The 23,529-nt window shown below is 42.0% G+C and overlaps 1 protein-coding gene across 1 annotated transcript in view; it reads right to left on the bottom strand.

Annotated features, from left to right (window-relative positions):
* The window catches only part of tspan9a (tetraspanin 9a), a 215,162-nt gene that overhangs the window by 162,028 nt on the left and 29,605 nt on the right, over positions 1–23,529 (bottom strand). The window contains exon 3 of the mRNA XM_088006114.1: positions 1,354–1,421. The gene's annotated coding sequence lies outside the window, so the exon portion shown is untranslated. The remainder of the gene's footprint in view (positions 1–1,353; positions 1,422–23,529) is intronic.

The raw sequence follows: 23,529 nt of genomic DNA, 5'->3' as shown, positions 1-23,529 counted from the left end.
TGCTTTATCCTTTTTGCCTAAAAAAGAAATTTTTCCAGTTAATTTTTTTAAAAATCCCACAGCATGATGGGATCTATTTATACCTCAAGCTAAGCACTTTTTTTCTTTTCTTTTCTTAAGAAGCTAAAACTGCTGAAATGTTCAACTCTGCTCAGTTTGTCTTTGTGAAAAGCCAGTTTACCTGCAGAGCTGGTTGACCCAGACTCATTTCTCTCTCACACCGTGTGACAACACCTTTTATAAATGGCAATCATTTAAGGCTCTCCTATTGGTATAAAGCTACCAATTTAACACATCAAATTAAAGATTTTTCTTTCAAACATTATGAAAAACAAAAAAAACAACCTTGAAATGGATCACTTCTACTTCTGATGTTTACAAAAAATGGGGAAGAATGACATTTTGTTCTACAAAGAACTAAATACTACTCTACTGTTTCAGTTTCCTATAATCATTTTAGTGTAAAATAAAAGAAGAACTGTTTAGACTATTTTGGCAGATATGGATTAATTATAGACACATTGATTTAAATAGACAGCAGACTTCCTGTCGCTCAGAGAAACACTAAGTCCTGTGAATGCACTGAATCTTCAGGATGTTTTCCTGAAACAGGCAGGAAGATGAAAGTTTGTTTGACAAGAAATGAGCAGTTTGTCCATCTTATGAACGCTCATTAACATAACTCACACCATAACTGCTGCAGATCCCGAGGTCACATAAGCACATGGATCTGGGGAGGAAGACATCTGTAAACGTCTTCATCCCTCCGTCTGAAACAACCCTGACCGGCACCCTGCTGTGGAACCTGTACATCCACAAAGGGACTCCTGAACTTTTCCACTGCACAGCTTTGCAGGGTTTCTCCTTTTCAGCCAACATTCCTCCATTTACAACCGTGTCACCATAAACTTCTCCGCTGCCTTCATCTTTAGCCACATATTATCTGTGGTTCAGCTAATTCCAGTTAGCTCCTTGAAGCTGAGCTCCTATTTAAAGCCTGACTGCCACGCAGCTCATCAGGGACTCAGGTGGCACCTTTACTTTTACACAGTGACTCATTCTCACAGTCAATCAAGGTTTTCCAGCCTGTTGCATCTGTATCTTAATCATCTCTGCGCTCAGACTTGTTCCAAGTGTTGTGGGGATTTAATTAAAGGCATAGTGGAACTAAAGCATTTTCCCTTCTCAAGCGCCTTGTTAAATAAACAGAACAATGCGCCGCAGATATTAGGGGAAGAGTGCTACCAGATCCTCTTGGGCAATTAAAGACTCTCAGTTCCATTTTACCGCCATGTTAGCAGATCATCACAACATCTGGAGGCGAAATGTGGCAGGTGGAAGAAGAAATCTTACCTTTCCCTGGAGACGGAGGAGGCAGGAGGAGAGGCTGCCAGCACCTCAGACGTCAGCTGCTCCCAACTCTGTTAAAACAAACACTCAGCGTCTCACATTCTGCTGTTTCAATTAAACATTTTACTTTTAACAACATTTACACATTTATTGATGCAAGTATGGAATAAATCTTAGGGAGAGGTTACAATTGTGCTTTTCTTACCTATTTTTATGAATTATAGATGTTGCCCCTTATTGATGAACCAAAAAACATCATTTTTGCAGGGACGGTTGGTTTAGTTTTGTTTTTAAAATGATTTGGTTGGACCACAATTCAAAAGCAATATTTGGTTATTACTTCTAATATTATTAGTGTAGTGGGCTTTTCATTAACAGTTGTTCAGTTTTACAAACAGCACAGTGTGTGAATGGTGTTAACCTTCTGCTAAACCTTGGAGGTTTTTTACATGGTAAACTTTAAGGGAGCGCAGCTCGTTCTTCTGTCACACAAGACGATTTATCATCAAACAAAAGATGATCTTCTTTTTCTCCTTCTTTGTTTTTGAATGTCTCAGAGCCCAACAAAGCAGAAACATCATTCTGAGGTGGTGTGAGCAGGTCGTCTCTGTATCGGTTCGCTTTAAGGTGATCTTTAACAAACTGACTGAATAAACACCATCAGGAAGCATCAGAGCCGCCTTCAGATTTATAGTGAGAGCGTTTTCTTCCAGGTTACTCAACTGTGTACGTTTCCAGAATAATCTGTCAACCGGTAAAAGGTGGAAACCTTTAGAGTTGACCTTGCGGTGTGCAGCAGGACACGGTGTAACAACTCAAACATGGCCGACATGTCAGGGTGAGAGGCCCAGCCTTGGAAGCAGACACACTTATCCTTTTTGCACCGATGTAAACAGTACAAACATGGATTTGTTTTTCAGCCTTTGTCAGAGATCAAACATTCTCAGGAAAATAAAGAACACATGCGCTCCCAGCTGCAGAGACACACAGCATATCAAAGCGCCTGCTGCCCAGCGTGAATGATGGTTCTCCATGAGCGTCTTCAGATGAGCCGGGTTGGAGATTTCTGCAGGCTGATTTAGTGCCTCAATCTCGCACAAGAGGGGTCACTTTTCTCTCCACGCTTTGACTTATGAGGGCACGGCTGCTATTTTCATTTCCATTTCAGTTTGAGGAACGATGGGAAAAGTTCTGGTCCATCTGTAAGCGCTGTCGTCACGCAAGGACACGGATACTTTATTAATACCTTGTAGTAATGTCCTTTTGATAAGTTTTCTGACATTTTCTATGATTTTGACATATAAGCATATTAATACAAATCCAGGAGGACATTTTGAGCTGGGAGGCATTTTCCTTTAAGAGAAACACGATGAGTCAGTTGAGTTGGATTCATACTGTATCAGTCGTAACTCAAATAACCAAATTTGTCAAATAGCACTTTTCAAAGCATCTCAGTAAAATAGAGCAAATTTCATTTTGGGGATTTAATTTAAAAAGGGAGACTGATATTATATAGATTAATTCCACATATTAGGATTTCATGGTTATCTTGATTCTGGCTCACAATCTTCAGTCTGCAGCCAAAACAATTCAAAGGCAAAGATATGATTATTAAACTGATTGAACATGCCAATTTTTTGCTGTTTTTTTCCCCCTCTGATTGCAGCAATTTTTGTTTGCACCGTTTTTCTGAATTTTAATTTCTTTCATAAAGGACAGTGCATATTAAATAAGATGAATACATTAAAACTAATATGGCAGCTTTAGCCAGTAGGGCTAAATCTCATCTGCAGTCCTCTGGCAGACTGATGACTGCATTTGACCTGCTGTGTTTGCAACCCTCATATGTTTGCAACACGTTTCTCATTTTGCTGCACATTTGCAGCTTTCAGCCACACGGATCTTAAATCCTTTGCAAACCTTTCAGAATCTCCTCTGAAGGCCTCAGAATCATCTCACCGTGATTTTTTCTCTCATGTCAGTCAGGAGCCCCAAACTAAATGTCTGCATTTTTTTGTAGCAATAAATTAATATCTTTCCAAATACGTAAAAGAAAAACATATCAGCCATCGTCAGATGTCCTCATTTCTTCACACCTGTTGATCAGTCTCTTTTTATGGAGTTGAATGAGTAAAATATATTAACATTTCTGTTATTTAGACAAACCTGGATGTAAAATAAAAAATAAGTAGATTTTCAGAGGTTTACATTTTTATATATATATAAAAAAAAATATATATAAAAAAATATATCCAAAATTCCAATCTGTTGCTCATTTTCCCAGCCGACACAGAAAGATTCAGCGATGAAATAAAAAGGTCAGTTGATGATAGAAAATCAAGATTATGAAGAGCAGAGAAGTTATTTCTGACCAGCAGAGGAGAAAAGCTGCCAACCTCAGAACGGACGGACAGCAGAACAAAGCAAAGAGGGACACAGGCAGCAGAAACAAGACAGTTTGTTCCTCCCATTTGCAAATTGAATTAATCAGGGCGCCACTGACGTACTGTGTAACAAGACAAACATAATTAGATTACATCATTACTCCTCATCATTATACGCTTGCTTCCTTCTCTCTCCCTGGGGAACCATGAACAGCCAACTGGATCGGCAGCTCTACACCGTGGCCACAGCGAAAGCAAGATGGCTGTCATCATTTATTTAACACAACGATTGAACATGTGACTGAGTCAGGAGAAAGATGTAGTCTCTGATCACACAGAGGGCTTGTAACCGTCCTAAAGCTACAAATAGTGCAGTGTGGCCTGAGACGTAATCCCTCTCCCCTGTGAGCTATATTTACCATGTGTGGTCATTTCTGTGCGGCTTGATGTTTGCCTCAGCAGCAGCCATGATGATGGCCAGTTATCTTCAGCTGCATGCACGGCATTCTGGGATATGCAAGAAGAGAATTTCTCACAGCGTTGAGGAAGTTCACATCAAGCTTAAACATAATTCCTCAAGACCTGACCTTGGCATTCCTGCTAAAGTCTCATCATTGTCTGAGCAGAGACAGAATAGGAATCATACAAAAACAAACATTTACACTCAGAGGATGATTACAGGGCCCCATACTTTGGGTAAAATATGTGACTTTGCAATTAGGACTCCAGAAAAATAAATAACCTTGTTTTCATATGAAGGTAGAGAAAGGGACGAGGTGTTGAAAAGCTGCTCTGGTGCTGCATGCTGTAATGGCCGATCATCTTTCTAATGGGAGGGAGCGCAGCCCTGCAGCTGTGGCGCTCAGAGCCTCCACAGCTGTGGCGGAGGGAGGAGGTGTCAGCCATGCTTGGCACTCATCGCCGAGTCAGCTGGGAATGGCTGGCTTCCCTTCACACGAGCCTCAGAACATATGATGCACTGCTAGAGACGCATGGAGCGCGGTGCGGCGCAGGAAACCGTTTTAAAATCATCTGACTTGTTTTAAATCAGGAAAATAGATTTGCAGCAAAAAACGCAAAATCCAATCTTTTCGATGGGATTTTTATAAGTTAAAGAAATTGATATCAATGCCGCAATTCAAGAGTCTTCTTGAGAGTTCTTGCAGTCTGTGGATAAATATTTCCACCCTTCGTTTAACTCCCTGTACGTTATGTGAAGAACATGCTGCAGGAAGCGTTGCCATCCATTCCATACTCAATCTTCTTTTGCACAAATTGATAAATGGAGACATAAGCATGCTTAATCTGTGTTCCACTCGCAGTCTGGGTAGGGGGACAGTGAAATTGAAACGACAGGACGTGGAACGAAGCACGTCCGGGGGAAATGGAGGCATCACTCCTTCGTTTATAGAACTGACAGGATATTGATCGCTCTCCCTCCAGGCCTTGAGATTGGGAGGAAACTTTCACCCGTCTGCGCGTCTATCTGTGGGCTGGCGCTGCTGAGCCGCCACGGCCTGCAGGGGAATCTAAACGGCCGCCATCTGTAAAAACTGCTCTCTGTATTCCTTCCCCATCTCTTCCTGTTTTCATTCAGAAAATCTCTGCAGCGAGCAGCATGTCGGTTCAGATCTCAAATACTTCTCAGTCTTTCCATCACATTTTTTCTCATATCCTCTCCATCATGATTACGGTCTGAATTTTATTCTGCTGAAAGAGAGAAAAGCTCAGATTCAAAAGTCTCGGCAGCTTGATGTTTGAGGTCAAACTCTTCCTCGCTCTTCTATCTGCATATGCACAGACCGACAGTCTGCTGCAGCTGTGCTTTTCACTGCAGCTGTGCTTTTCACTGCATTGAACACCATAAGAAAAGGCATGAGAGGAATTATGAAATCAATGCAGCAAAGCAGCCAAGATCTACATTTCCTTTTAATTTAACCATCAGTGCTGTGAATAAGTTTTTGCTCCCTGCAGATTTCTTGTGTTTTTGTTTTGTGTCACACTTCCATGTTTTACATAATCAAGCTAATTTTAAAATCAGGCATAATGTGGTTTAAAACAAAAAGCTGTTTTCAAATGATAATTTACTAATTAAGGGAAATTAGCATGAGTGGTTTGGATAGCTAAATGAAAAAATAATTGCCTCCCTTGATTAATAAAGAATCATTGATTAACCACATTTTCATAATAGCTTAGCTCAGTTTGATTAGCCACACAAGTAGGCTAACCTAAATGAAAAGCCCGCCCCCCCCTATCTATAGAGATGGAAACAGGTATGATATTTATCACTCAGAACATGGTTACATAGTTACTTTTAAGGGTTTTGGACTCCAGAGAACGCAGTGAGAACCGTTATCCAGTAATCATGGAGCAGTGGGGAAACACTCCAGAGCGGCTGACCAATCAAAACTACAGAACGAGGCCATCGTTGATTCATCCAGGAGAAGAGCCCAGGCTCTGTTCACACGGCAGGAAAAGTCCCTCACCACGGTGTGAACGGTCCGATTCAGATCAGATCTGTTCTGCTTCCTAAATCATAACCAAGTTCTCCGAATGTCTGCAGTCTGAACGGTCATGTCGGATTTTATCCGACTTTTACATCATCACAGTCAGGGTCAGAGGTCATGATTCAACAATGGACTTAGACTGGATGGAAATCGGATCCAAGAGAGTTGTGACTCCCCAACCACTGATAATCAACCAACCATTTATCAGTGGTTTGGACAGATTCTTTTTCTCATATCAGCCAAAGAAAACTGCAGCTATTTTTGTCTGATATGAAAATTTGGTAAATGATTTTAAACATTTTACGAGCGACCAAAAGAAAAAATGATGGCCTAAAACTTTCTCACCTCCCTGTTCAAGCAGCATGGATGCTTTAGCAAACACATAACTGGAAAAATGTAATGAAGTTATTTTCCTGTTCACGTTTGACTCCATCTGATATTAAAATTTAAATGAGGAAACATGTAGCTTTTTGTTCCAACTTTGGTCCAGCAAACTATAAAACTTCAAAGCAGAATCTGCATGAAGGAGCTGCAGGTAGTTATTGGAGTGAATTGCTGTGTAATTCGAGGCCGTAGGAGCCTTGCCTGAGCTCTTATAGCAGCGTTATGGGAGTCGAAGTTAAACTGGGAGGCCGTGGGGGGGCGACCAGCCAGTGGCAGGGAGCCAACCGCGTGGCATTGCTGACTGCAGAGATGCATGCCTAGAGGTTTGCGCAGAAGTTAAATTTTAAACAGCAGGACAGAATTCAGGGAATATTTAAATGTCTGAATAAAGCAAATATAGCTGTCGACAGAATTACAGTAAATTAACCAACAGGCAAAGAAATTAAATCCTTGCTTTAAGTAAGAACCTTGGCGTTGGAGTTCCAGTGTCCTCCAGCTTTTGGATGAATCTCTGCTTAAATGAAAGGTTAATCGCCATGGCAATAGGGGAGGCAGGATCCTAAATGTCCCCAGAAATAGAGTTAAATGGGACATAATCACAACACTAATGTAGATCTCATAAATTAGACAGAAACATTACAGAATACACATTCCATTGATTTCAATAAAGTATCAGAACGTGACTCGGATCAGAACCAAAAACAAATGTCTCTGCATGCGAGCCGGCTCCGTCGCAGGCTTCCCATAAACACACGTGATGGAAAGTGACCCTGAGGTCAGCAGTGTGTTGATGAGGAAGAGTTATGTCCACTCTGCTCCACCCAATGAAACTCACTGTCAGCTCACACACCATCACTCATCTGCTGCTAAACGTTAAACATCATGGGAGAGCAAATCACCACAGCGGCCACGCTACTTCACCATCAAAGCAACCACCGTAAACTGGATCATAAACTGCCTCGCATCAATCTCCAGTCACTCCAAAATGAACATAAAATTGGTAAAGAGGGTTGTTTTCCTCTGCATGGGGAATGTGTGAGCATTGAAGGCATTTTATTGATGTATCCATTCATATTTGTATATTTAATACAAAAATATGAAAATTTATGATTAATTCTTTAACTGGAAAGCAACTGATCACAACTATTTAACACCTCTATTTATGACATGCAGTGGAGGGCACTGCTAACTGTAAAGTTAGCCTTGCTAATCCTAAAGCACTAAATATAACATTTGTTCTGCTAACGCAAAGTAATAATACCAACACAGTACTTTTTGGAAGCTAATGCTAAAGCGCTAATTTCAACCATGTTCACACCTACCATGCTGCAATGACATGTGACATATGACCCTCGACTGGCCCAAATTTATTACCTCCATTCAACAAGGCTGTTTCTCAGGAAGTGGTTCTTCAACACAGACCTTTCATTTCACTCTTGGTTTCAGTTTTATACACCAAACTCGTCCAACTCTGTTGGTGATTTTGCCTCACTGACCACAGAAAGGCTTCATCCAGAAAACATCAGTGACTGTTAAACTGTTTACTGTAGTTCTACAGGAAGGCTTTCTGGGTTCACTAATATCATTTTCTGCAAAGCATAATCTGTGTAGAACACAAGGAGTTCCAACAAAAAGGTCCCCAAAACTATTCATTAATGTGAATTTTTGCATAAATTTGTTCAACACCTCATGAAAGTGTTGACATGTTTTTGTAAACCTCATTTGCTCATTTGTTGTGTACTTGTCACTTGCTCAAAGTTTCTTTAAAAAAGTGGGAAAACAGAACTGCTGTGTAAACAAACTTAAAATCTCTAAGTTAAAAAATTCTTAGCAATCAATAAAAACTTCCCTGCAGATGTTGGACTTTGATAAACTGAAATTTTACTAAACAGCCAACTAAATTAGTGCTTTATAATTTAGGTGGAAAAACACTTTTAAAAGCAATAAGTGCTCTCAAAGTTAACACAAATCAGCTCCACTTTTAGCACATTAGCAGAAGTGTGACCCAAACTGATGACATGTTTTAAAATGTAAAAAGAAAAATTACCTTTTAGATGAGTTGTTATATGGAGAACTACAAGGAAACACAGAAACTGATCAATAAATACGCAAAACACCAACAATATTGCAGTCGTTATTTTCTCACACATATCATTTTAATCCTAATGTCTTATTGTCCAGGAAGCTGATTTAAGCCCAAACGATCCCCATTCATCTGCAGTTCTCCAATATTACAGGAGATGCATCCTCACTTCTCCAGGCTGGGGTCAAGTAATTAAAACTTTTTAAACAGTTAATTATGCTCCCAACAATATTACCTCACGATATCAACATATTGTTTCCTGACAGTTATTTCTCCTTGTTTCCATTTTCCATTTTGGTGGCTGTTTATGAGTGGGAGGTAAATAAACAGATGGACTCTGAGGAGGGATGGAGAATGCAAAGCAAATGCAAAATAATGTACTGCAATATTTAAATTACACAAATGAAAAGGCAAGAATTAATTTCAACAAGAAATTTCACCCTTAAACAAGATAATGTCTAAATTCACCAAAGCTGTTTATTTTATTAGGAAGGCTCACATGCCAGAGAAACACATTCTTTACTCATATGATTCATTAATTATGCAATATTACAACCGCGTGCCATTCAAGGGTCCTTGTATAAAAGTATGCACACATATTCTAATTGAAAACCTGGGATCCCAGAAGGGAGAGCCGCCAGCCTTCAGACTGCTGATGACAAGAAACTAACAATTTATCCCCAGCAGCCAGCCTGTGGCAGCAGATGATGATCAAAAACCTTCTGTCTTCTACCGCCGTCCCACTGCCAGGTTTTCAGTGTCAAATGCCAAATGCCTACGCAGATTCAGTTGGCACTGCAGATGCTTTGTATTTATTCTCACATATTTACAGCCAACAGTAAAACACCCAACATCCAGTAATATTATAAACCTTACATCCACCCACTACACCAACAGTAACGTCAGTATTTTAATTCCCCTTGGCTGAGGAACTTGAGGTTTGTTCCTCTGGCTCATAGTTTAGCGGTTTGGAAACGTCTGAAGCTGCAGCTTAACGCCACAGTGACGAAGCAAAAACACAACCACCGGAAAAATATATTTCTATTTTATATCCACAGCAGATATTAGTCCCATTATCTTTGAACTGACTGAACTTCTGTAGCACTTTCCTCATCTCACCGAAAATTAAAATGATCTCTACATAAAATCCACATTCAGCTTCATTCACAACGAACAAGCAGATCAGTAGAAAACTTGGGTTCAACTTCCTTCTCTCCTCCTACATTTCATGTGTCTTCAATAACTGCCTCCATTAGAAGATGGTAGCTAACTGAGTGTAGCTGCCACGTTCTGCTCGTTTCAGAAACCAGTCGGATTTTGTTTTGGGAGTTGATTTTATAGATCTGAAGAATCGTTTCATCTCTACATATGAGTTTTTCTTTCTTTTTACAGCAGGTGGTTCACAAAACACGCACAGCTTTAGGTAATAAGGTTTGGAACAATTGGTTCATTCAGCTGTTATTTTTATCATGTTGGCCTTAAAGACCAGAGTCAGTAAGTTTTATGAAGTAGTTTGTTGTTTCCTTCAAGTTCAACAGGGCAGAAAAAGAGTTGGTCCTTCGTTTTGCAAAACAAACTCCTCCTTGTCAGAACTCCTTGAGGCCACTGCGTGGCATGTTCGAAGGCGCAATAACAGCTTTAGAGTTTCCAGGGACTAAGACGAACAGATTGTCACTACAGCCAGCAGATAGCACTCTGATTTTCAGCCATCTCAAGGGCTTTGAATTGGATCCAGGTTGGCTGTCCGTGGTAATAAGTGTGTGAAGTGTGTGTGTGTGTGTGTCTGTGTGTGTGTGTGTGTGTGTGTGTGTGTGTGCGTGTGTGTGTGTGTGTGCATGTGTGTGTGTAGGTGTGTGTATGTGTGTCTCTTTGTGTCTCGGTTGTCCAACATGGATACATTTTGGCGTTCTCAGCCAAAGCGTTCCCGGTTGGCCTCTAACCGCTGATCCGCTGCCCTCGTCATGGAGGAATTTCCATCCCGATCCAGCAGCCAATCAGAAGCATCTGCAGCATGCACTCTGCCAAAAATGATCCATCTCCTGCAAACGCACCCAGACCCGCCACAGCATCTGTCAGGACAGTTCCAATGCCAAGGAGGTGTGCAGCTGTGCACCTGTCAACCCACACGCAAATATTTTTAGAGACGCATCCACCGGAGATACAGAAGGAGCCGCCGGCTGAGTCCAACTGGAGGTTCAGGTGGAGGAGGACCCAGAGCGGTGGAAAAGGCGCAACCTGACCAGTCCATGTTCACAGAAAAAGTTTTCTGCAGCTTGAAACTTCAAATGTTGCCTGATGTTAGAAAAAATGTTATCTTTGAGTTGCAACTGATTTCAGTTCAATTGGAAGGAGCTGACATGCTGACAATTTCTAATTAAATGAATAAAATGCTTTGATGTGAAGCCACAGAACAAGATAATGCATCCTGCTCCTCCTCCACAGAACACACAGAGCTTCTCCCTCATCCATTCTGACATGCTGAAAGAATAAGTGGAAACAAGATGAAGAGGGAATAACAAAGCGACATGCCCAACTCAAACAAAAGATGTAGCATTAAGGCTTAAACCTCCTCAGGTTCTTTTCCAAAAAGCCCATCAGCCTTAAGTAATGCTGTAGTGGATATAAGGCTGATAAAAACCTCTATTATTTTATTTCTGCTCCACGCTTCTGAATTGAGGTAATAGACAAGCTGGTTGCAGTCTCTGGGAATTAAAGTGGGGTTTGGGGATGGAGGATGGGGATGTGATAAGTGCGGACAGGGAACAGCGAGCAGCAGATGAAATATGTGCTTGGAAAACATAATTAGCAAAAAATGGATGTCATATAAAAGTCTGTCCCACTGCAGTGCGGAAAACAATTCTCCACTACAGAATGCCAAACACACGTCCAGCAGAACAAAGCAGGCCGGCTCTTTTTTCTTCCTTATGCACCGAACATGTGGAGAGGAGATTACTGTATGTCTGCAGACTGGCTATAGAAAGACGTTTAACTCTGTTCTGCAGAAAGCACTACAGGGCATGGACTACATGTTTAGAGAGGGCAACTCAAAGTGATCACAAGTTGACCCAGTGTGCCTCCTGTCCATAGAGCGATTCTGTTTCTGAAGAGATGAAAGAGCTACTTTCCTCTGAAACTCCAGAGCTTCTTCCATTTTACATCCCTTCAAAATGAGCCACACGGCAACATTTCCACTGCTGCAAACCCTTTGAAAAATACTGTTTGGATTCTCTGAAGAGATGTGGTGGCAAGAAGTTCCTTCTAAATCAATGAAGTTTTCTATCAAGGATGATGACCTGTTAAGTGTTAGAAGCCATGTAGCTGTCGCATTTAGAAAGGAGGGAATTGAATCTGTGTTACAGGATGTCAAGTGATGTGGAGGCATTTTTTATTTACCATGTGAAGGAAATAAAGAAGCTGCCAAATTCTTGTGTGTTTATACAATAAAAGGCCACAGGCTCAATTATATGCGATTAAATGTGGTGCAACAAATTTCTGTTTAATGTAATTACAATGTAATGTACTAGATTCAGACCAAATACAGACAGTGATTAAGTCCAACTAACTAATTTGTACTTAAGTACAAATTATATACAATAGCTACATCCCAAGCTGGAGTCTTTCTGTGTTTCTCTTAACTCTAAGCATGTTGGCGTCTCCTCTGAATATGCTTGTAACTGTCTTTCAATAGTTTACCCACCAAATATATCTTAATATGCATTAATATATATATATTGAAAAACTTGTTTTTCAATATATAAAGTTTTGGGTCTAAAATGAGGAGATTTTTCAGCCGCATTGAAATTAATGTATTTTTCAAACAGCAGTGGAAACACTTCTTTTGCATCACAAGTCGAAAGACGTCATGTGATCAACAACAGGATGTTACTACTGGCTGAAATGACAGAGGTCAACAGGAAGTGGCAGGAGGATGATGATTTTTAACAAACTTATTCATGTGTGATTTTAGTGGCATTTCTTTTCTTAATGGAAACACCACAACTGCAAAATTGTGTTCGACACACATGGTTTTGCCAAATATCAATGAAGGTTTGCGCAAATCTGTAATGGAAATGCGGCTACTGTTGCAATTTTTTCCATGTCGACATAAAACCTGAGAACAGCGTGGAAATTCAAACTCCCATGAACGCCTCGGCGCTTCGATGAGATTAAAGATCCGGTTGAAACCTCCAGGGTTCCACACTTTGTTGAAGCCTTCTTTTCCAACTTTCATTTTATTTAATTTCAATGCAAATATAATTAATTTGAAAGTCAGATGTAATCAGTAAGAACTGGAATTAATATGAAAGTTTCCCAACGTTCTTCGGCTCACCTGGTGTTTTATTTGCTCTACCGTTCTTTCCATTATACTCTGATGCTTGTTTAAGAAATTTTATTCTGCATGACCATCTATGTGGTTTTATTCTTGAGATTCAGTGTTTTCCAAACACCAGTGGGTTCTCCAAGATGTCAAGAAGGGAAGTTATGAAATATCCATTAATCTTCCAAATAGCAGCTAAATGAGGCTACATTTTAAGTCGGACTGGCTGTTTGGTATCAGGTTAATCAGGATTTCCTCTTTCTTGTGATTACAACTCATTAGGCTTTAATGAGTTAATGATCACCTCATTTGCAGCAGCTTCACATGGACCTGAATTGTGGACAAACAGTGAAGACAATGGAGACTGAAACCTCCCGACAGATGTGAAAACAACAGATAAGCAGCGGTTCTGAACCCGAGCCAAACAGCATGGCAGCTAATTTACAACGAAGCAGGTTTACTGACAAATTTGGCTTATTATGTGAACATAAAATAAGCCGAACCGGTGTGGCGGGTAACACAAGCACACCTTGTTATCTACGCTGCTGCTCGTTTGTGAGCCCACACTAATTTGCACAGGTCATCGCTGCAATTAGCTGACAGTGTTTGTGTTCAAAGTCAGCAGAGCCCAAAGTGAAGAATCTGCACCCTTTTTCTACACAATGCATCTTTATTTTATTGGGATTTTACATTTTACCCATCACAGAGCTGTGGTTTTGCAAATAAAAATCTGAAAAGTGTGAAATACATTTGTATTCAGTCCCTGATTCAATACTTTCTACAACCACATTTAGCTGTCAAAACACTTGGAAGCTTTTATAGGTTTGCAAATCAGGAGAGCAGAGTTTTTTCTTTTTCTTTGTCAAGTGGCTCAGGCTGATTGGGCTGACAGCATCTGTGAACATGAGCTTAAAGTCTGGCCACCGATTCTCAACTCAATCCCTGGAGTCAGGTGTGGACTTTGATTGGGCCACCTCAACACTACAGCAGCAGCAACAGGCAAATAGATACAAATTATTTTAAAAAAGGCGCACAGTGACATCTTACAACACAATAAAGTAAATATGTTGCCATCAGTTATTATAAAAAAAACTGTGCATATAGAAATAAATAAAAATTTTACTTTGTAATTTGATGCCTTGAATCTGGTCTCTGTCTCTTTAAGAAGCTGCTACTTTTCCAACACTCCACCATCAGCTTGTCATCACAACAATGCTCCTCCGTGATGCCTTTTACAACCGTTCTTTGGTGTGTTGGACTAAGAAGTAGTTCGTATGAAAAGCTCAGAAAACACACAGTTTCCACAGGTGTTTGCCAATTGGTGCTGTCACTAGTCTGGAGGAGTTTTGGGGAGGCTTTGCTCTGTGAGGCAGGAGTTTGGCTGCTGAAAGCAGCTTTGTAGATGCAGGCGGAGCTTCGTTGGAGCAGCAGGCGGAGCTTCGTTGGAGCAGCAGGCGGTGCTTCGTTGGAGCAGCTTTGTCTATACAGGCGGTGCTTCGTTGGAGCAGCAGGCGGTGCTTCGTTGGAGCAGCAGGCGGTGGTTCGTTGGAGCAGCAGGCGGTGTTTCGTTGGAGCAGCAGGTGGTGCTTCGTTGGAGCAGCTTTGTCTATACAGGCGGTGCTTTGTTGGAGCAGCAGGCGGTGCTTCGTTGGAAGCAGCAGGTGGTGCTTCGTTGGAGCAGCTTTGTCTATACAGGCGGTGCTTCGTTGGAGCAGCAGGCGGTGCTTCGTTGGAGCAGCTTTGTCTATACAGGCGGTGCTTCGTTGGAGCAGCAGGCGGTGCTTCGTTGGAGCAGCAGGCAGTGCTTCGTTGGAGCAGCAGGCGGTGGTTCGTTGGAGCAGCAGGCGGTGTTTCGTTGGAGCAGCAGGTGGTGCTTCGTTGGAGCAGCTTTGTCTATACAGGCGGTGTTTCGTTGGAGCAGCAGGCGGTGCTTCGTTGGAAGCAGCAGGTGGTGCTTCGTTGGAGCAGCTTTGTCTATACAGGCGGTGCTTCGTTGGAGCAGCAGGTGGTGCTTCGTTGGAGCAGGTTTGTCTATACAGGCGGTGCTTCGTTGGAGCAGCAGGCGGTGTTTCGTTGGAGCAGCAGGCGGTGCTTCGTTGGAGCAGCTTTGTCTATACAGGCGGTGCTTCGTTGGAGCAGCTTTGTCTATACAGGCGGTGCTTCGTTGGAGCAGCAGGCGGTGCTTCGTTGGAGCAGCAGGCGGTGCTTCGTTGGAGCAGCAGGCGGTGCTTCGTTGGAGCAGCTTTGTCTATACAGGCGGTGCTTCGTTGGAGCAGCTTTGTCTATACAGGCGGTGCTTCGTTGGAGCAGCAGGCGGTGCTTCGTTGGAGTAGCAGGTGGTGTTTCGTTGGAGCAGCAGGCGGTGTTTCGTTGGAGCAGCAGGCGGTGCTTCGTTGGAGCAGCAGGCGGTGTTTCGTTGGAGCAGCTTTGTCTATACAGGCGGTGCTTCGTTGGAGCAGCAGGCGGTGTTTCGTTGGAGCAGCTTTGTCTATACAGGCGGTGCTTCGTTGGAGCAGCAGGCGGTGTTTCGTTGGAGCAGCTTTGTCTATACAGGCGGTGCTTCGTTGGAGCAGCAGGCGGTGTTTCGTTGGAGCAGCAGGCGGTGCTTCGTTGGAGCAGCAGGCGGTGTTTCCTTGGAGCAGCTTTGTCTATACAGGCGGTGTTTCGTTGGAGCAGCTTTGTCTATACAGGCGGTGCTTCGTTGGAGCAGCAGGCGGTGTTTCGTTGGAGCAGCAGGCGGTGCTTCGTTGGAGCAGCAGGCGGTGCTTCGTTGGAGCAGCAGGTGGTGCTTCGTTGGAGCAGCAGGCGGTGTTTCGTTGGAGCAGCTTTGTCTATACAGGCGGTGCTTCGTTGGAGCAGCTTTGTCTATACAGGCGGTGCTTCGTTGGAGCAGCAGGTGGTGCTTCGTTGGAGCAGCAGGTGGTGCTTCGTTGGAGCAGCAGGCGGTGTTTCGTTGGAGCAGCTTTGTCTATACAGGCGGTGCTTCGTTGGAGCAGCAGGCGGTGCTTTGTTGGAGCAGCAGGCGGTGCTTCGTTGGAGCAGCTTTGTCTATACAGGTGGTGCTTCGTTGGAGCAGCAGGTGGTGCTTTGTTGGAGCAGCAGGCGGTGTTTCGTTGGAGCAGCTTTGTCTATACAGGCGGTGTTTCGTTGGAGCAGCAGACGGTGCTTCGTTGGAGCAGCAGGCGGTGCTTCGTTGGAGCAGCAGGCGGTGTTTCGTTGGAGCAGCAGACGGTGCTTCGTTGGAGCAGCAGGCGGTGCTTCGTTGGAGCAGCAGGCGGTGCTTCGTTGGAGCAGCAGGCGGTGCTTCGTTGGAGCAAGCATTTAGGCACCACCCAATGTCTTATTGTAGCTCTACTCAGAGGTATGATTCAAATGCTACACTTGTTAGTAATGTACTGATTTATAGACCCCAATAAACTACTGAATGTGATATCATCGCATTCTAATTAGTTCATATGAAGGCCAAATCAACATTTAGCAGCGAAGTTAACAAACATCACAGCAAATTTGTGTCTGATGTAAATACTCCAGTAAAGAAGGAAAAGAAACATTTGCAGCTTCAGTTGTGTTGTTTGGTTTGTTTTCATACTGTTGGGTTTTTTTCTGCATATTGTTTGTTAGGCTACAGGAAGCAGGGAAGTTTTTAAATCAGGTCATGTTCATGAACGCCACCAGACCATCACGACATCTTCAGAGTATTTCAGAGCTGAGAACAGGATGTTCTTGGATGCCCGGTTTAAAATAAACCGATAAGAGGAGCTGCTCTGAAATTTGCTTGACACGTAAAATGATGCTTGGGATGAAACAGCATGTTCAGAAAAAAAGCCTAAAGGATATTTTTTTGTTTTGTTTTTCATTTCCATTTCTTTTTACATCACTAATAAAGGATGATTCCAGTGTTTTACTATTTGTGGACTAAAATGCACTTTCCATATCTTCACCGTCATATTTGAGTCGAAATAATTTCCCCCAAAAAGAGCCGGAAGGAAACACTGAAATAAACCAATTTCATAATAACATCTCATCAGAGTGACTTCCGTCATCATAAAGTTAGTCCAGAAATCTGCAGAGATTTGTAGGTGAGGTGGAGGTTACAGATGATCTCTGACAGAGTACGTAAACCCAAGTCAACTTTTCTTTGCAGATAAACTAAAATAATAAGTAATGTATCACAAATAAAAATGTGTGATACATTTAAATTTCTGAGCAACGTGTGACCTTTAAGTATAAACATTGTGAATTCTGAAACATTTTGCCTTAAACTGTCTCAGTGCTGCCCTCTCTGGGTTGGAGGGTGGCTACTGAAGTTGAATTTTCCTGCTGTTTCACATGAATCAACAGTCCTGGCTCAGGTATAAAGCAATCTCCCTCAAACACACGCCCCCTGGTGGTGAGTCAGGAGTTGATCAAGCATTTCTCAGCTTTGCACATGTGAGATTGGATTCAAGGCACTTTTTAAAAAATAAGTAAATCAATAAAAACTTTACTGTAGGTTGAAAAGTTGCTAAATATAGCTAAAAAGATGCCAAGTTGGCGACCTTTCCCTCGTCCTGACCATACCCCCTCCGCTAATGGCTAAAATGAGCCTAGAATTACAGGATTAAAGGTGGAAAAAGTTTCGTCCAGGTCTCATTTTATATTTCACAAAAGCTCGGCATGTTGATGGGGTTGTGTAGATCTTATGTTTACGATAACATTACCTGCTCCAGAAGCGCACATGGATACTAGTGTATAAAAGTTCATCCAATTTTTCACCTGATCTTTTTGACATGCTGCATAAACTTTGCAGAAGTTCAGGTTTTCATAAATCGTTTGAGCTGAGACAGGGACGGGTCACCGTGTCTCCTTACGTCCATCTCCCCCGCTTCGTCTGTCCAAACCAGGCAGGAAAGGAAACACTGCCAACACCTGGTGTAAGTCATCCACAGAAACAGGAGGAGGTAAAATATATAAGTGCACATAGACAAGAGTGAAGGATTTACGAGAGAAAGAATTTAGAAATGTGTTTGGTTGAAACATCATAAACCAGGAGGATGTAACATAAGCAGCAGCTTCAAACACAGCCGGCGGTTCTGGAGCAAAAATAAAAAAATGAGGTGAGTGAACAAGATGTGCAAAAAGAACAACTGCACGTCTCTGGAAAGTAATGGGCTGCACTTCACACCCGGGTCATATCAAAGAAAATTTCAGGGCAGACAACTAAAACGTGTCGCCTCAGCAGTAACAGGCAAAGTCACTTCCTATGAAGCCTGGACTGAAAACACCTCAGGCTGAAATCCTTCCTGAACAAACGGGGTCTGCAGGTTTACAGGCAGAAAACCAAAGGTTGGAGAAGGCTTCATAATGCCTGAAGCATTTGAAATTGCGTCAGGTTAAAACTATGAATTAGAATTTTTCAGAGGGTTTCATGTGATATCTGGAACATCTGAAAGTCTCTTCATGTTTAACAGCTTTGTGCACCTAAACTGCTTCAACAACAGGCAAATGCAACGCAAATCGACTTTTTCACTGCAGTCTGATCGGCTCAACTCCAACCTCTTCACCCCTGAAGATCTAATGACTCCACTGTCTGAATAACTTTAAAATTGTCCATAAATGGCGGCGGCAGCCGGGTGACATCTGTGTTCTTCTTCTGCACATGCAGGTCACTTTGGGGTCATCTTGTGTTTTTATGATGTAAAGCTATTGTTGCTGAAATGCGCTATATAATTAAACTTGATGGATTGATAGATAGGTAAATCATTCACACAGAAGTCTGACTGGGGCCGTTTTTTATGAACGACTACACAGAAAAAAAAATCTGATTTCAGCAAAAAGAAAAAAAAATCAGAATAGAGTATGAAGACCTGCTGTGCGAACGTAGCTTCAGTTTGTTTCAAAGTCTGAAAAATAGCTCAAGATTAGTCAAGTTAGTGGACTGATCTTGAATATTTAGACTTTGACTAGGTCATTTTAGCCTCCTCTATACTCTGATTGAAACCATTACATTACCGCCTTTAACTGTTTTTCTTCCAGGATTGTTTTGTATCTACCTTCATCAAGTCTTATTAACTTCCCTGTCCCTGCTGGAAAAAAATCCCACAGCATGAAGCTGCCACCACCATGTTTTACAGAGGGTGTGGTCTTTACAGGGGGATGTGTAGAGTCTTTTTTCCATGTTTGCTGCTTTCCCTATATGTCTTGGACCAAATAGGACTTTTTATGTCTCTGTTTCAGCAATGGATACCTTGTTGCATTTTAATCGCTTCACTGTCCTCACAGCATGATGCTGCCACCACCAAGTGTTTAAAATGAGCCTAGAATTATTAAGTTTTCTGATTAATGGGAGCAGAAATCTGATACATTAGACAAAGATGTCTTGGTAAAGGTATGCTTCTTGTGGATTTCCAGAGTAAAACATCTGATTCACACACATCAGCATTTGGTTGTGTAAACAAATCGCTGCATGACCTGCTCAACATTCTGTTTCTTGCATCTTCTCATTTTTTACTCCACTTCCATAGAAAAGATGCCACGGCGACAGCACGGCTGAAGCAAGCCTCCGTTGCTCGTATTTATCAGCGCAGTGACAGACGGAGTGAAGAATAGAGACGTCTGAGTCCTCGCCCTCTTACGGCTAAATCTAGTTGTCGATGAGACAGGTGGAGAATTGGACAGGTTGTGTCCCACAGCTTTGATCATCCCTCAAGGATTGAGAGAGTGACTGCAGAGGCATGTCTGCACCACTGCTTATTCATCTCCCTGCAGGGGGAGGACAGGAGAGACGCAGAGCCAAATGCAGAAGGAGATGAAGGCAATAACAGTTATCACACGCAGGGTCAGGAACGCGCTTCACCTGCTAATGATGCACACTGTGGCTCCCACTCTAATGTGCTCCAAAAATTAAGAAGTTGCCATGTTGGTGTTTTAAAGCGGCACTAATGAGAGGAGAGGAATGGAGACGGATATGAGCTGAACACCGTGTCATTCCAATGTGTCACTCAGGAAGCATCTGAGACGAATCAGGCGCCTGGCCGTCTCCATGGCGCCTGGCCACTGTTTGTCATGGAAGGGTCTTGGGGACCAAAATGTGCCAGAGCTTCACAGCGACTCCTGAGGGGGTTTCAGGAACACATCAGGCAGCTCGCTAACGCTCCACATGCCTCCAGCGGGGTGGGAGGATATTCTTGATCCAGATGTGCCTGATTTCCGTGTGAAAGTGTTTCTCTCATTTGAACAGATTCATTCCTCAGCCAAGTGTGTAACTTTCCCCAATCTGTCATGAATTCTGCGACTTATCCACTGAGATGGTAGAGAAAATCTCAGAAAATCACCTGCTGGATTTTCCTGGGAAGAAATGAACAAAGGAGGGGAAGACAAGAATGAAAGTTTGGAAAGAGGGAGAAGGGAAGTAGATCTGCCTGGGAGTGGCTGAGAAATAAAAGAAGAGGAAGTCTTGGGCCTAATCAAAGCACAGATCCCATTGACTTGCTGTGGAGTAAGTATAACAGGCTGAACTTGGAGGAAGTGAGAAGTGGGACAAATTGTCCTTCAACTGATATAAAAGATGGCGGCTGGAGACTCACTGAAGGTATTTCAGCAAAATGAGGTGAAACGAGATATTAGGGAACAGGGTGTCCTAACTTTTCCTGAATCATCACAGTTTTGTTGGTAGCTTTTATTTAACAAGTAAAACAAGGTTCAATTTTTAGGAACAGAAATAAATATGTGAAAATGTCATTACTAAAAAGGTAAATAAATACTGTGACTCTGGATGATCAGCAGTGGCAGTAAAGCTGGGCTCATCAGGGACGTATTGAGTGTTTGCTGTGGGCGTTACTGATGGACTCTTAGAATTCGGAGCATGACAGAGACGAAGGACACGGTGGGAGCGCGGAGACAAAAGCTGCACCCAGAGTAAGGGCCGACTCCAGGTGTCAGAATCGCTCCCGTCCCTCATAACTCACGGACACTTTCTCAACGGTGCGCCGCACAAAATGCCAGATCGCCTCTTCTGCACTTGAGCACTTAACTTTAATGCATATTAATTAACCACCACTGGCGCCGACAGCCATGCAGACATTACAGGCTAACCTGGAACAAATAAGCTGGAGGATACTGCTGGAAGCTCCATGTTGTGTTGGAGCAGTGATTAAACGCAGACAGTGTTAAAGACGCTGATTGGGTGACATGATGCTGCTGCCGCTCTGAGATGCTCATCAGTCGTTCCTGGAATAGAGTCAAGTGATTAGATAAAAATGAATATTGAGGTTTTAAGCAAGTGACTAAATTGTTTATGAAAGGATGACGATGTCTTTGATTAATCTGTTGATTAGCCCAAATCTACTTCAGCTCATCAACTAACAAAGCCTGAAACGTAAAGAAAAGGTCACTTTATTTGAGTTAATTTAACAATGGACTAAATTACACTGTGAATGCAGTGCTGGCTGTTTCACTTCAGACAATCTGCTGCAGTTTGGTGGCTGCCAGCTGACCACTCAGAGCTAACCAGTGAGGAGAACTGGAGACGTATAAACAGACGACATCTGTACGAGCAAAGAGTTCAGTCTGGTGGTGAGATGTTCAAGGAACGAGCCAGAAAGATGAACTGAGTAATCAGTTCATCATTTTTAAAATCCAGAGGCAACAAGATCAGCAAAACTGCCATGAATCCAGTTAGAGTAAATGCAGTGAATATGCCCATTATGTCTGAATATACGTCTAATTGTGCAAAAAGTATTATTACTTTTGTTTCTTCAGTCAGATGTTAAATTACATAGAGATGATTCGTTTTACCATTGCACCAACCATTAGTGTATATTTAGATGTGATGCTAATTAGATCCACCAGGCATTTCAGGAACCGAAAACCTTTTCATCTCATAATGTTGATTATTTTATAGATGCTGCAACTGATCAAGAAAGACTTTAAAGTTGAGTCAAAATAAATATTTTTGAACAACCACTGCTTTTCCATCATTACATTGTTTTAAATATAGATACAGTATTAAAGTGCATCTGTCTTTTTTCTGCATATCAATATATTTTAGAACAACTCAACTATTACAGTGATCCCCACATATTTGCAGTTCAGTTTTACAAATTCACCTTTCCACAAATTTTTCTGTGGAACGTTACTCCAAGTTAGTCATGGAAAATTTGCCTGTTATATCAGTTGTAGAATACATTAGTAATCCTATATATGTTTTGTTTATGCAATCTAACCTCTTACACCCTCAGGGGGTATAAATAAATTTAAATCTTAACATTTTGGGCAAAACCTTTATGCGGAATAGTTTTTGAAAGATCAAAGCCTCTTTTAGCGGATAATAAAAAATACAAACAAATTTAAAGGCACGTGGAGCCTTTGTTTACAGAGCGAGCCGAGGTCATGTGGCAGCTGGACCCACCGGTGGGTCCGTCGGGTTCTAGGGGTTAACTCAGGGTTGAATCTAGTTGCGGAGTTTATCAGTCAAATTCTACACGGTTTCTTTGTTGGCTTCCTTGAATGACATGTAGTTCACACTCCGACCTCTAGATGGCATCAAAGCTCCTCCAATAAAATTCTTAGTATGACAGGGTTATACATCAACCAGCATTTGTGGCATTCATACATCATCTTGACTATAAACACAACCAAACAGGTGTGAAGCTAATTATCGTCACTCGTCCATAAAAGGACAAACCCTTCATTTTCTCTTTGTGAGGGAACTGCTGCTGCAGTGCAGACGGAGGCAGAAGAACAATTTACTTTTATTCACTTCAGAACCAAAAAAACTGAAACATTACACAAAATCAGCACATTTTGTCCTCAAAGCAGCACTTCCAGAAATCAGAAATTATTGGTCCTATCCAAGTTTATAAAGGAGCAGTAACTAGTAGCTATGTCGTCTTTGACAAATGAAAAGCCCGGCTCATATTTTCTGCAACATATAATCTCTCTGACAGCTACTGAGTGTACATGAAGCCTAATTTTCATTTAGTACAAGATTGTCAACAATATTTGTAGACTGTCATCCATATTTTTCATACTCAGTTCATCATTTATTCTTATCTCTATGTGTCAAACTCAGAGAGAGAAGAATGACGTGTCCTTTAGCGTCCTTCAACTGTTGTCCACGCGTCTACTTTTTAATAACATCTTTTTATTAAAGCCAAATCAGAATCTCACAGTAACAAGAATTTGCTGATATTTGATTGAATGTATTAATTCAGGGCTGTCAGAAAAGATCTGAAATTAGGACTCAGCCGAGCGAGGAAACCCACACCTGTCAGACATGGAAGCAGGGCAAACGTTTCCTCAAAATCTGGAGTCAACTTAAGCTCTGCAGCTCTTTCAACTGGAAACTTAGACAAACATTTGGGCTTTCTGTGAATTAGTTTTTTCTTTTCAAACTGCTCGCCTCTGCTCATGGTCACATCATTAGAGCAGACGCCACAGATGGGCAGATCTTTTTTATTTTTTTCAAGACTGCAGACCACATTTGAGCTAATGCGATTATGCTGTAAACCTGCAGTAACAAAC

This window comes from Poecilia mexicana, unplaced genomic scaffold, assembly GCF_051168715.1.
Source record: "Poecilia mexicana isolate PSO_F unplaced genomic scaffold, ASM5116871v1 scaffold_6, whole genome shotgun sequence".
NCBI classification, from domain to species: domain Eukaryota; kingdom Metazoa; phylum Chordata; class Actinopteri; order Cyprinodontiformes; family Poeciliidae; genus Poecilia; species Poecilia mexicana.
The sequence above is the reverse complement of the archived record's forward strand: the minus strand, read 5'-3'. Positions and strand labels throughout refer to the sequence as shown.